Source organism: Miniopterus natalensis, chromosome 14, assembly GCF_054644295.1.
Source record: "Miniopterus natalensis isolate mMinNat1 chromosome 14, mMinNat1.hap1, whole genome shotgun sequence".
Classification (NCBI taxonomy): Eukaryota; Metazoa; Chordata; class Mammalia; order Chiroptera; family Miniopteridae; genus Miniopterus; species Miniopterus natalensis.
This window is the reverse complement of record NC_142094.1, coordinates 11,943,899-11,957,697: the sequence shown is the minus strand read 5'-3', so window position 1 is coordinate 11,957,697 and position 13,799 is coordinate 11,943,899. Positions and strand designations below refer to the sequence as shown.

Below are 13,799 nucleotides of genomic sequence, written 5' to 3'. Positions count from 1 at the left end.
CAGCAGTCATAATTTCCAAATAATTTTGTGACTGTTTTTGTTGTGTAAAAAGTGAACTCAAAACTGTAAATTCAGTTTTTGGAAACTTTAATAATAATTATTGTATACAGAAAATCTAGGAAGATTATACAGAATAGAACTTTAAAAATAAGTGGATTCAAATGGATTATTTATGTTTTGCAGAAGACAGTAGGTTATTTTATATCAGAAGTTAGTTTGGCACACTGCGGTATAAGTATCCTGGAAATGATGTATGAGAGATGTATTAGTAGGACCATAAAATTTTAGAATCAGAAGACTGAGTAGAAACTGCTTAAAGGTCGTATTATGAACTATCTTTAACACTTTTCTATTGTTTCAAAATCACAATCAAATAGAAAAGATGTAGCAAGACCTTTATAGTAATATGATTCTACTTTGGGGGGATACTTAGTTTTGCATTTAAATCCAAACGTAGTTAGCAAATCTTCACAATTATTTTCTTACACATGCCTCTTTGACACTAACTACTAAAACTATATCTGGCCCAGCCAGGCGTGGCTCAGCAGTTGAGCGTCGACCTAGGATCCAGGCAATCAGGGTTCAATTCCCAGTCAGGGCACATGCCCGGGTTGCGGCCCGATCCCCAGTTAGGGGCGTGCAGGAAGCAGCCAATCAATGACTCTCTCATCATTGATGTTTCTATCTGTCTCCCTCCCTCCATTCACCTATTGACAGACATTTGAGTTGCTTCTAGTTTTGGGTATTTATAAAGCTGCTCTGAACATTTGTGTATGAGTCTTTGTATGGACGTATGCTTTTATTTATCTTGCATAAATATCTAGGAATGGAGTGGCTTGATCATATGGTAGGTTTATGTTTAACTTATGAAGAAACTGTGAAAACACCTTACATTCCCGCCAGCAGTTTGTGAAAGTTCTAGTTCCTCTACATTGTCACTAGCACATCAGTCCTTAATTTTAGCCAGTCTAAACTTAGCCTTCTGTGTAGTGGTATCTCGTTGTGGTTTGAATTTGCATTTCCCTAATGACTAACAACGAGCTTTTTTTTTTCATGTGCTTATTTTAAGTGTTCAGATCTTTTGTCAGTTTTTATTGAGTTGTGTTTGTTTTGTTATAATTTTATTTTGATACTTTTTATAATATATTCTGAATACAAGTCCTTTATGAGATATATGCTTTGCACATATTTTCTACAGGTCTGTGACTTGTCTTTACATACTTTTTTTTTTCAATTACACTTGACATTCACCATTATATTATTTTCTGGTGTACATCATAGTGGTTAGACATTTACATAACTTATGAAGTGTTCCTCCTGATAAGTCTAGTATCCACCTGGAGCCCTACATAGCTATTACAATATTATTGACTATATTCCTTATGCTATACTTTATATCCTCGTGACTGTTTTACAACTGCCAATTGTACTTCTTAATCCCTTTACCTTTTCACCCAGCCCCCAAACCCCTCTCCCATCTGGCAGCCATCATTTTACTCTCCCTATCTATAAGTCTCTTTCTGTTTTGTTCATTTTGTTTTTCAGATTCCACAAATAAGTGAAATCATATGGTATTTGTCTTTCTCTGTCTGACGTACTTCACTTAGCATAATACCTTCTAGGTCCATCCATGTTGTCTCAAATGGTAAGATTTCATTCACTAAATGGCTGAGTAATATTCCCTTGTATATATGTACCGCTTTTTCTTTATCCAGTCTTCTATTAATGAACACTTAGGTTGTTTCTGTATCTTGACTGTTGTAAATAATGCTGCAGTGAACATAAGGGTGCATATATCTTTTCAAATTAGGTTTGTTTGTTTTTTTAATTTATTTGGATAAATACCCAGAAGTGGAATTGCTGGATCATAAGGTAGTCCAATTTTTAATTTTTTGAGGAATCTCCACACTGTTTTCTATAGTGGCTGCACCAATTTGCAGTCTCACTAACAGCACAAAAGTGTTCTTTTATTCCACATCCTTGCTAACACTTGTTGTTTGTTGATTTATTGATGGGGGCCATTCTGGCAGGTGTGAGGTGATATCTCATTATGGTTTTAATTTGCATCTCTCTGATGATTAGTGACATTGTGCTTCTTTTCTTATGGCTATTGGCCCTCTGTATGTCCTCTTTGGAGAAGTGTCTATTCTGGTCCTTTGCCCATTTTTTAATTGAGTTGTTTGTCTTCCTGTTGTTGAGTTGTATAAATTCTTTATATATTTTGGATATTAACTTTTTATCAGATGCATCATTGGCAAATATGTTCTCCCATTCAGTGGATTGTCTTCTCATTTTGTTGATGGTTTCTTTTGCTGTGCAAAAGTTATTTAGTTTGATTTAGTCTCATTTGTTTATTTTTTCCTTTGTTTTCCTTGCCCAAGGAGATATATGGGCAAAAATATTGCTATGAGCCCTGGCCAGTTGTGGCTCGATTGTTTGAGCATTTTCCAATGCACTAAAAGGTCGTCGGTATGATTCCCAGTCAGGGCACATGCCCAGGTTGCAGGCTCGATCCCCAGTAGGGGGCATGCAGGAGGCGGCTGATCCATGTTTCTTGCTCTCATCGATGTTTCTTTCTCTCTCCCTCTTCCTTCCTCTTTCTCTAAAAAAAATCAAAACCCAGGTACGTGCCCTTGACCGGAAATTGAACCCATGATCCTTCAATCTGCAAGCCAACACTCTTAACCACTGAGCCAAGCTGACCAGGGTTTGTATTTCTTTTGTGAATATTACTAAGCATTTTATTTTTGGTGTAAGTAGAATTTTTTTTTCAGATTGTTAATTGCTTGCATATGGAAATACAGTTAATACAATTGATTTTTGTATATAGATCTTATATCCTATAACCTTACTGAACTTACTTATTAGTTATAGTAGATTTTTAGTGAATTCCTTAGTATTGTCGATATACAAGATGATACCATTTGCAAGTAGAAATTGTTTTACTTCTTCCTTTCCAATCTGAATATCTTTTATTTTATTTTCTTGTGTAATTGTCCTGGCTACAACCTCCTTCAGTACAGTGTTAAATGGAAGTGACAAGAGCAGGTATTCTTGTCTTATTCCTGACATTAGGAACTGTCACCACTGAGTATGAAGTTAGCTGTGAGTTTTTAGTATATTCCCTTTCTCAGGTCGAGGAAGTTTCCTTCTATTCTTGGTTAGTGGAGTGATTTTATCAAGAAGGAGCATTGGATTTTGTCCAATACTTTTTCTGTGTCTATTGACATGATCATGTGGATTTTGTCCTTTGTTCTATTTATATGGTATGTTGCATTAGTTGCTTTTCAGATGGTAAGACAACCTTGCATTCTTGGGATAAATCTCACTTGATCGTGGTATATAATTCTTTTTATCTGTTGACAGATTCAGTGTGCTAATATTTTGTTGAGGATTGTTGTGTTTATATTCATAAGGAATATTGGTAGTTTTCTTTTGATGTCTTTATTTGGTTTTGATTTTAGTAATATTGGCCTCATAGAATAAGTTGGGTAAGTGTTTCCTTCTGTTCTTTTTTGGGGGAAGAATTTCTGAAGAATTGGTATTCTTTCAAATGCTTGGAAGAATTCACTAGTTAAATCATCTCAGCCTGGAATTTTCTTTGTGAGTAGTGGTTTTGAAACCAGACACAAAACGGGTCCGGGCCGCCTGTCACTACTTGAGCCAAATTAAGCAGAGGCAAGGTTGAATCACATATGAGCATTTATTCCAATAATGCCGGCAGTATGGGAGAGCAGCGGGTGATCCTATAAATTCTGCTCTACCTTCCCCTACTAGCTGGCTGGTTATATATGAGTAAGGAAGAAAGGCTACATGCAAGGGGGAGGGAGGGCAAGATAAGGGCTGCAGGGTCCGTGGCCTGTGTGTCTCCTTCCGGGATCTTGAAGTCCCAATAACAAGGTAATTTTCTATGATGTTAAGACCCAGCTCAGCCCATTCCTGGGACCAGAGAATGGTCAGCATTCCTGGGGCAAACTCCCAGAGAGGGTCAGGGTCCAGGCACAGCAACCAGATCAAAGCATGTCCTGTCTTTTCTCTGTTCCCAAAATGTATTTTCTTTTCTGACTAATGGACCTATCTGGATTCTGAGACATCTCTTAACTTTTTACAGCCCTATTTTTCTCCTTGCAGCACATCCTCCAGTTTCCCAGGGTCTATAAGAAAACCACTTATCTATAGTTAGTAGGGTGAATAATCATTAAACAAGTGTGGTTCTATTCTTGCTATGTGCCCTTCCTCCTATCAATTTGTGTGTGTGTGTGTGTCTGTCTGTCTGTGTGTCTGTGTGTCTGTGTGCGTGCATGTAATCCTCACCCAAGGATATATATTTTTATTGACTCTGGGGGGGGGGGGGGGGACATCAAAATGAGAGAAACACCCATCAGTTGCTTCCTGCACGCACCCTAACCCGGGATCAAACCTTCAACCTTTTGGTGTATGGGACAGCGTTCCAACCAACTGAGCCACCCTGCCAAGGCTGTGAGTAGTGTTTTTATTGCTAATTCATTCTCATTATAGGTCTATTCATATTTACTATTCTTCTTGGTCAGTTTTAGTAGTTCATATTTTTCTAGGAGATTTTTCATTTTATTAAGGTATATTTTAAAGAGATTTAAATAAAAACAAAAATCTTATATTTATCTATGTAGTTAATATCTCTAGTGTTCTTTATTACTTTGTGTAGATCCATAATTCCATCTGGGATCATTTTCCTTCTGTCTGAAGAACTTGTAGTGCAGGTCTGATGGTGACAAATTCTTTTAAAGTATAAAAAAGTATTTTGCCCTTGCTGTTGAAAGATCCTTTTTCTGACTATGTAAGTCTAAGTTGACATATTTTACCTTTCACTTCTTAAAGGTATTGCTCCACTGTCTTTGTTTCTTGTATGTGATGTGTGTTTTTCCTCCGGCCACTTGTAAGATTTTCTATTTATCATAGGATTTGAGCAATAGATTATCATGTGCCTTACTTTAGTTTTCTTTATAACTCTTGTATTTGCGCTTCATGGATCAGTTTTAGCCTTATTTCTTTGAATAGTTCTTCTAGCCCTGTCCCCTTTCTTTGGGAACTAATTACGTATATATTAGGCTGCTTGAAGTTGTCACACAGCTTATTGGGTGTTCTTTTTGGTTTTTATTCTTTTTTTCCTTTTACATTTTGCATAATTTCTACTGCTGTGTCTTCAGTTCATTAATATTTTGTTGTGCAAAGATGTTGCTTTCCTCTAAGCCCAGATCTACAAATATGTCCAATGCAAACAGGCAAGGACAGGATAAGACGGAGAAGAGGAAAAGCAGATCAGTGGGAGTGAAAGTGAAGATGAAGAGAACGAGATCATTAACAACCCCAAAAACCTGCCGCTTGGCTGGGATAACAGACCCATTTTCTACTGGTTATATAAGCTTCATGGCCTAAATATCAACTACAACTGCCAGATTTATGGAAACTACACCTACTGAGGTCCCAAGGCCTTCCAGTGGCACTTTGCTGAATGGCATGAGGTGTTTGGGTATCCCAAACACTGCCCACTTTGCTACTCTTTCACAGATTGAAGATGCTGTCTCTTCGTGGGCCAAGCTGAAATTGCAGAAGGCATCAGAACGATGGCAGCCTGAGGAACAGTATGAAGAATGTTGTGAATAAGAAGACATACGAGGATCTGAAAAGACAAGGATGGCTCTAGTGTTCAGGAGTGTATTTCAGCTTTTGAGCTTGCCCAGGCTTCCCTAAGATCTACTTTTTTCTGTTTCTCCTAAAGACTCTTTGCTACTTAGTCCTATAAAAATTCTGTCAAATTTTTGTTCTGAAATATCTAATCTGCTGTTAATCTCATCTAGTGTATTTTTCTTCTTAGACATTGAAGTTTTTATCTCCTGAAATTGAATTTGAATTCTTTTTTATGCCATTTGTGTCTCTACTTAGTTTTTTAACATGAACATAATTTTAAATACACTTATATAACTGTTTTAATGTCATTTTCTATGAATTCCAGCTTCTATATCAATTCTAGGTCTATTTCAATCATTGATTTTTTTCTCCTTATAGGTTGTATTTCTATTTTTATTTGTCTGCCTGGTCATTTTTGTTTGGATGTCAGACATTGTGAATTTCATTTTGCTGGATGCTGGATATTTTTATATTCCTATAAGTAGTTTTGATGCTTATTGTGTAGTTACTTAGAAACAGTTCGGTCTTTTGGGGTCTTGCTTTTAAGATTTGTTAGGAAGGGATTTCTAGTCAAAATGGTGGCATAGGTAAATGTGGTGCTCACCTCCTCCCACAACCATATAAAAAATATAACTAAACTAGAGAACAGACATCATTCAGAATCGTCTGAAATCTGACTGAATGAAAGTCCTACAATTACAGAATAAAAGAAGAAGCCACATCAAGACTGGTAGGAGGAGCAGAGATGCAGAATGAGCTGTTCCTACACCCTGTGTATCATATAAAAATTGGGAGGGATGTCTTGCTGCAGAGGTCCCCGCTAAAGAGAAAGGGCATCCCAGCCCCACACCAGGCCTCCCATCCCAGGGTTCCAGTACCAGGAGGAGAAGTTCCCATAACTTCTGGCTGTAAAAAACAGGGGATTGAGGCTAAGGGAGACGGAGGGCTGCTGGAGTCCCAAGCAGTTCCTCTTAAAGGGCCCACTAATGGACATATTCATACTCACTCCCTCTGAGTTCCAGCAGCTTGAAAGGCACCAGAGACATACGGGAAGGAACTGAATTGTCCAGCATCAGGGCAAGAGCTGGGGGTGCAGCTTTCTCCCAGACAGAAGTGCTGACAGAGGCCATTGTCCCTTTGATGAGCCCTGCCCCCCCCCCCCAACAGAGCCTACAGGTGAGTACCACATCTGAGACTTAATCAGCTTGACTCACACTGTTTGCCCCACCCAGGTGATTCCCTGAGGCTCTACCTAATCCAGTTTTCAGGCTCCCCCAAGCTGTTTCCAGTGGCTTTTCCAAACGAATAGCCTGTCTTGGCTCATGCTTAAGATTTTCCTAAAATCTTGCAAACAAACAGTATCTAGCATCAGCGTGGCCTGTACTTCTTGCTAAGTTGCCCTAGGCCCAGCACTAGCAGCAGCAGGCCTTGGTTCACAGCTTGGCCTCATCTTGGCACCTCCAAGCCCACCACAAGTAGCAGCCATCTGCAGAATGCATTGTAGCTCATGCCACGTGACCCCAGGGAAGAACACAAGCAGTGTCTGACCTTGGCCTGCACCTCTCGGGAGGCCCTAGAGCCAGGGTACCCAGTAGAGTTTCAGACCATGTCAGAGCATCACCACCCAACCACCTCCACAAGCAAGACACTCAAGGAGCAGACTCAGCAGGCACCAGAACCCTGCTGAAGTAAGTACTGCTCTGTGGGGTGGGCACCTGCATAGAGGTCAGAGGTCTGTTGTTGGTAGTTATAGCCAGTCCTTACAGCTGATCGGCCTGTGGGGGTAAATCCTTCCCATTGACATGCAAACAGCAGTCAAGACTCCACTACAAAACAAAGGTGTACACAGCCCACATGGGGGAGGGGAGGCACAGTTTGAGTGATTGGGGAGGCTGCGCCACTAGACCCTGCAGAACACTTCTATTACATAAGGCCACTCTACCAAGCCTGGGAGAGGTAGCAGCTCTATGTAATACATAAAAACAAACACAGGGAGGCTGCCAAAATGAGGAGACAAAGAAACATGTCCCAAATGAAAGAACAGAGCAAAACTCCGTAAAAAGAACTAAACAAAATGGAGACAGACAACCTACTAGATGCAGAGTTCAAAACACTGGTTATAAGGATAGTGAATTTAGTGAGAACTTCAGTAGCATTAAAAAGGACATGGAAACAAACAAACAGAAAGAACCAGTCAGAAATGAAGGTTACACTAACTGAAATAGGGCCTGGCCAGCATGGCTCAGTGGTTGAGCATCCACCATGATCCAAGAGATTGCAGTTCGATTCCCAGTCAGGGCACATGCCTGGGTTGCAGACTCGATCCCCAGTAGGGGGCATGCAGGAGGCAGCAATCAATGACTCATCATTGATATTTCTCTCTCTCTCCCTCTCCTTTCCTCTCTCTGAAATCAATAAAGGCATTTTTTTTTAAAAAAGAATATTTTATAGGGAATCAGCAGTAGAGTAGATGAAGCCAAGAATATAAGGATGCAATTTGGAATATAAGGAAGCAAAAAACACCCAATCAGAGCAGCAAAAAGAAAAAAGAATTCAAAAAAATGAGGATAGTGTAAGGAGTCTGTGGGACAACTTCAACAAATCTTTGCATCATGAAGGTGCCAGAAGGGGAAGAGAGAGCAGAAATTGATAACCTATTTGAAAAAATAATGACAGAAAACTTCTCTAACTTGGTGAAGGAAATAGACATACAAGTTCAGGAAGCACAGAGTCTCAAACAGGATGAACCCAAAGAGGCCTACACCAAGACACATAATCAAAATGGCAAAGATTAAAGACAAGGAGAATTTTAAAAGCAGAAGAGAAAAGCAGTTAGTTACCTATAAGGGAGCTCCCATAAGACTGTCAGCTGATTTCTCAACAGAAAGTTCGCACGCCAAAAAGGGATTGGCAAGAAATATTCAAAGTGATGAAAAGCAAGGACCTACAAGGAAGATTACTCACAAAGCTATCATTTAGAATTGAAGGACAGATAAAGAGTTTCCAAGACAAGAAAAAGCTAAAGAAGTTCACCACCACCAAACCAGTATTATCTGAAATGTTAAAGGGTCTTCTTTAAGAAGAAAAAAGGAAAAAAGATAAAATGTGAACAGTAAAATGGCAATAAATACATATCTATCAACAATTGAATCTAAAAAACAAAAACAAGCAGAGCTGAAACAGACTCAGATACAGAGAACATTTTGATGGATGCCAGATAGAAGGGGCTTGGGGGATGGGTGAAAAAGGTGAAGGGATTTAAAACTACAAATTGGTTGTTACAGAATAGTCATGGAGATGTAAAGTACAGCATAGGGAATATAGTCGACAATATTCTAATAACTATGTATGGTGTCAGATGGATGTGAGATTTTTCAGGATCACTTAGTAAGTTATGTAATGTCTAATTACTGGTGTGTACACCTGAAACTAATATAATAATGTATATCAACTGTAATTGAAAACTTAAAATGGTTTTAAAAAAAGATTTGTTGAGGACAAGAGCCATGTTTAGTCTAGAGCTAATTATTTTCTACTACTGAGGCAAGACCTTTTTGAGTACACTACCCATTTCCCCATGAATTTTGGGTTTTTTTGCAGTCTGTCTGGCAGGAATGTGCACTATTCCTGGCCCTGTATGAGTGCTGAGTTCTATGTCTTCTAATTTTTTGTGTGGTTCTTTCTTTAGCATCAGCTTCTTCATATGCCAGCATTATCAGCGCTCTGCTGAATTCCCCAAGAATATCGTCTTCAGATCTCTGGGGTTCTCTCTCTGTGCAGCTTTCTCCTCTCAGATTGTATGCCTTGCTCTACTCAGACTGTCAGCTCCATCTGATCAACTTAAGGAGTCTGCTGGGCTCTGTTTAGGCTCTGCAACCTGTCTGTGGCCTGGAGACTAAGGCAGTAAGCTGGGCAACTGTTTGTTTCTTGTTTCTCCAGGAATCAGTCTTTTATTACCAATATTCAGTATCTTGAAAACCATTGTTTAATGCTTTGGGGTTTTTTGGTTGGTTGGTTGGTTGGTTGGTTGGTTGGTTGGTTGGTTGGTTGGTTGGTTGATTTTGGTTGTTTCAAGTGTGAGAGTAAATCTGGTCCCTGTTGCTCCATCTTGGCTTTAAGAGAAAGACTCTTTAATCTGTTTTAGAGAGTAAGAATTGATGACCTCTAAGGTTTTTGGCAACTCTGAGATCTTTGATTTTGTATTACATATCTTTAACAGCTTATTTTTTTATTTCCACAGTCTATCCCATTCTTTCCTCAGAACACCTAACTATCTGCTGTTTATGCTTAGAAGGTTGCTTGGGATCAAATCTGTGCTACAAATGAACCTTATGTATGATATCAACACATTATAGAGAATGATGGCAATCAAGGTATAACAGCAGAAAAATGTATAAAAATTAAACCATTCGTTTTCAGGATATTTGAACCAAAACTTACTTATAAATACATATTCTGTGGAGATCATATATATATGTGTATATATATGTATAATTGCAACACAAATCTTACTGCTATATGTGATATACACTGATATTTCCTGTTTTATTTCATTGAAAAATAAACTTTTGGTATGACCCATTAACAGGCTATATCTCACAGTTTAAAATACATTGTCTATATAAAGAAAAAAACTATGAAGTACCAGATTAATAAAAGATAAAAGAACTTAGGTTATGTTCTTTTATCAACTTTTACTTCAAAACAGTTTGAGTATGGTATATTTAAATATGTATAACTTTATTAATAATTTATACAGGATTATGTTTCCATATTTTTAGTTTTAGTCTTTCTTTTCCATAATAAATGGGATAGTAATAACTTATAAATATTTAAAAGACATACCACAGTTTTATTTTTTAATTAATAAAATTTGAGTGGATTCTTATGCCAAGAATTAGGGTTTTGAGGCATGGTAAAGTCCTGGAACTAATAATAACTTTGCATCCTTATTTTTAAATTAGTTTCTTTTTTTGAATTTTTATAAGAGTTTATTTGAGCCAAATTGACATACGCCAAGGAGAAAGATCTCAAATGCTTTGGAGAATAGCAGTTTTGCAGCTTCTTTTATGCATTTGAAATTAAAAAGGGGACTTTCAGAAGATTGGAGAAAGCAGGGAGGGGATTGATTTACAAGTTACTTAACAAGACTACGTGCTCTCTTGAGGGTAGATACACCTTTCAAGGGACATTACTTCTGATATTGCAAGCACAAGAACAATGGATAGGGCTGGCTTAAAACCTTTCACTAAAGAACTTATAGGCCTGGGGCATGACTAATTCACCATAACTTGCCCAGTGAGGGATTTATGATCAGATCACTATGTGAGATTACTTTCTATAGAACCCCTTTTTTTCATCCACAGTTCCCCCTTTTGGTCATAAGTCGCCATGAAGAATGCATTGATGACTGACTTTTTGGCCAGATAGTGTGTTCTTATAGCTCTAGGAAGGCTCAGTCCTTGGAAGTCTCAGTATCAACCTTGTATTGTTGACCATTGGGGATGGGACATTACTGGAACCATGGGATCCAAATTGAGGCAGAATTTTTCCCCAAAAAGGGAAAAGGGCAGGTAAATGGAAGACAGTCAGGTCTTACGGCCTTCATTGCACAAAAACCACTCTGGATCATTTCTGTCCTGTGAATTGTCATGATCCAAACTTTGCCTTCTGTCTCATTTTTCTGTATTTGGCATCTAGTATAACAGTTACATAAGCCATGAAGAGCATTAACAGTTATCTTATACATGTTCAGTAATCATAAACAGTTGGACTATATAGAAAAACCCTAAGAACAAATAACTATTATTATGACAGCCAAACAAAATAGATTCTGAGTTCAGTATCAATCCATAGGTATATAGGTCTTGTCTTGGGAGAGCTGACTACTTCTGGTGTCGGCAGCTTCTCACCCTAGAGGGCTTTGATGACCATTCTAGGTGGAGACAAGTATCAGAGATGGGGTAGATGTCCATTTGTGGTTAGGTGCCTAATAAAGTCCCTTCCAATAAAGTTGGAGAGTGTCTTTTATTTGATGCTCTTTCCAGTAATCAAAATCTAAAGCCTTTGTCTCCTGGGAGTTCACTGTGAAAGGGATGCAGTTACCAACTAGGCATTGTCTTGAACGGACTCTATCAAACCTTGGCAATAGTGTAAGTTGTCTCCTTTCAGTAATGTCTTCTCATAAGCTTCTTCATTGCAGATCAGCTTAAATGCACTGTGATGCATGAAGGAAAGCAAAAACTGGAAAATGGGGGGCCAGGGAGCAGAAAAGAACCAAGCAACCATGTTGGGTTTTCCATAGCCCTAACTCTTCATATTTTTACCTCTGATATTCCCATGCAATTTAACACAAAAGACAAGTCTTTTGACATGTTCCAGGGGCCCTTCTAGAACACTGCAATGTTATTTCTTCATATATTGAGATTTTAACCCTTAAAACCTCAATTTCAAATGGAAAGCATTCTTTAGCTGATATTTTATAATCTCTGGAAACATTTTTCATAGATATGAAAGTCAGTTATTAACAATGACTTATTTTTGTAAAACCCAGGCAAAGTAAAGACATGACTGTTTTACTTAAAGCAACAAACTTAAGCAAGCTTTTATTTACTAAGGATTAATCTTAGAACATGTGTACTTGAAAAGCATTTGAGTTTCTATATTTCTGAGAATTTTAGAATACCCAATTCTTGCAAGTCCTTGACTTTAAATTAATTTTAACAATACTATCCCAAGGTAGAAAATTATCTCACATTTACAACATACATATATATAGACACATACAGACAGGGACAAAGAGAGAACAGTTGGATCTAAATTCTGTTTAGGAAGCATTTACAATTCATATCTGTGCTTGAAAAGTCAAGTTCCAAATGACCTTCCCTCTTTCAAAATGACAGCTGTTTTTAATACCACAAAAAATTGGGTTGATACCTAAACAACATCATAGGTAATCCATTTATCTAAATCTTCTTTTTGAAGCTTCAAGAGACCAATTAAATATGATTTTCTTTCATTCTGCCTACTTTTATAGCCAGCTTTTTCTATTTGTACATGCAAAAAATATTTTAAATGTATCAAAGGATTTTCCTTTTGGTCATCTTAGTTATAAATGGGAGGCTGGCTGTGGTGGGCCTTGTTGGCCTGGGCAGCATGCTTTCCCATGCTAATTTTGAGATCTGTAGAGTGTGAACCAAGTTCTAGGGAAAACCAACCCTTACATGCATGTCTCCAGATGAGCTAATTGTAGTGGATATCTTTATAGGACTGCTTTATACCCTAGAGGAAATTTTGTCTCTGGAAACCACACAAAGATTCTTCCTCACCTAATAATACCCAAACAGGGGCCAGCAGGAACATACTGAATGCAGCAAGAATTGAAGTGCTCTCCAAGGCACAGCACCTCTTTCAGGTCCCTCTCTCCAGGCAAACCCATTCCAGGGTGCTCTGTCCTCCTGGGGCTCCGGCATGCTTCTCTGGGATTAGCTGTACCACCTCACTGGACAACTTCTGGCTCCCATCTCCGCCACTCTCAATTCAGGGGTCTGAAACAACTGTTGTTGGGTTGGGAAGGCAAGTGTCCTTTCTCTTTTGGAGTTAAAGAGAGCCCAGCCTTGTATTTAATTAGCAGAGATTTTGTTCAGACTCAGTAAGCAATCCAATTAAAAAGCTGAAATTAAAAGCGGCAACCCACTTTTTTCCCTTTCCCTAGGTTATCTCAACCATTATCCACCTCAAGGATTTTCTAAAAACAACTCACATAAAGTCATGGCCTGCTACTTAAAGCAAGGAGGCCCAGGATTCACCCAGGTTCACTTGCTACAAAGCGGGGAGCCTGTGGGACACAAGGCGCCCTTGCTTTACCTAGTACCGGGTCTAGGGCCACAGGTTGGCCCTGGGTGGGCTTCTTCAGAATCCTGTCACACTGTGCCAAGTAAATGTCAATGTAAGAAATGTCCAGACCTGTAGAGAATTTTTATGAGAGTTCATTTGATCCAAACTCACAGCATGTGCCAGGATGTAAGATCTCATGTGCTCCCTAGATAATTTCTTAATACCGAATTTTTTTTCTATCTTTTTTCTACGTCATTTACATACAACAAGATTTACAATCTGTGAAACAGATGCTG

At 38.5% G+C, this 13,799-nt stretch overlaps 1 protein-coding gene across 8 annotated transcripts in view; it reads left to right on the top strand.

Moving 5' to 3' along the window:
• The window catches only part of CSGALNACT2 (chondroitin sulfate N-acetylgalactosaminyltransferase 2), a 35,489-nt gene that overhangs the window by 3,511 nt on the left and 18,179 nt on the right, over positions 1-13,799 (top strand). For 2 of the 8 annotated variants that reach the window (XM_087824272.1, XM_087824274.1), the window contains one exon: positions 2,624-2,707. The exons of 2 other annotated variants lie outside the window; for them this stretch is intronic. The gene's annotated coding sequence lies outside the window, so the exon portion shown is untranslated. Of the gene's footprint in view, positions 1-1,545; positions 1,646-2,623; positions 2,708-9,907; positions 10,041-13,799 lie in introns of all 8 variants that reach the window. 4 more of the 8 variants (XM_087824275.1, XM_087824276.1, XM_087824273.1 and 1 more) reach the window with 3 other exon arrangements.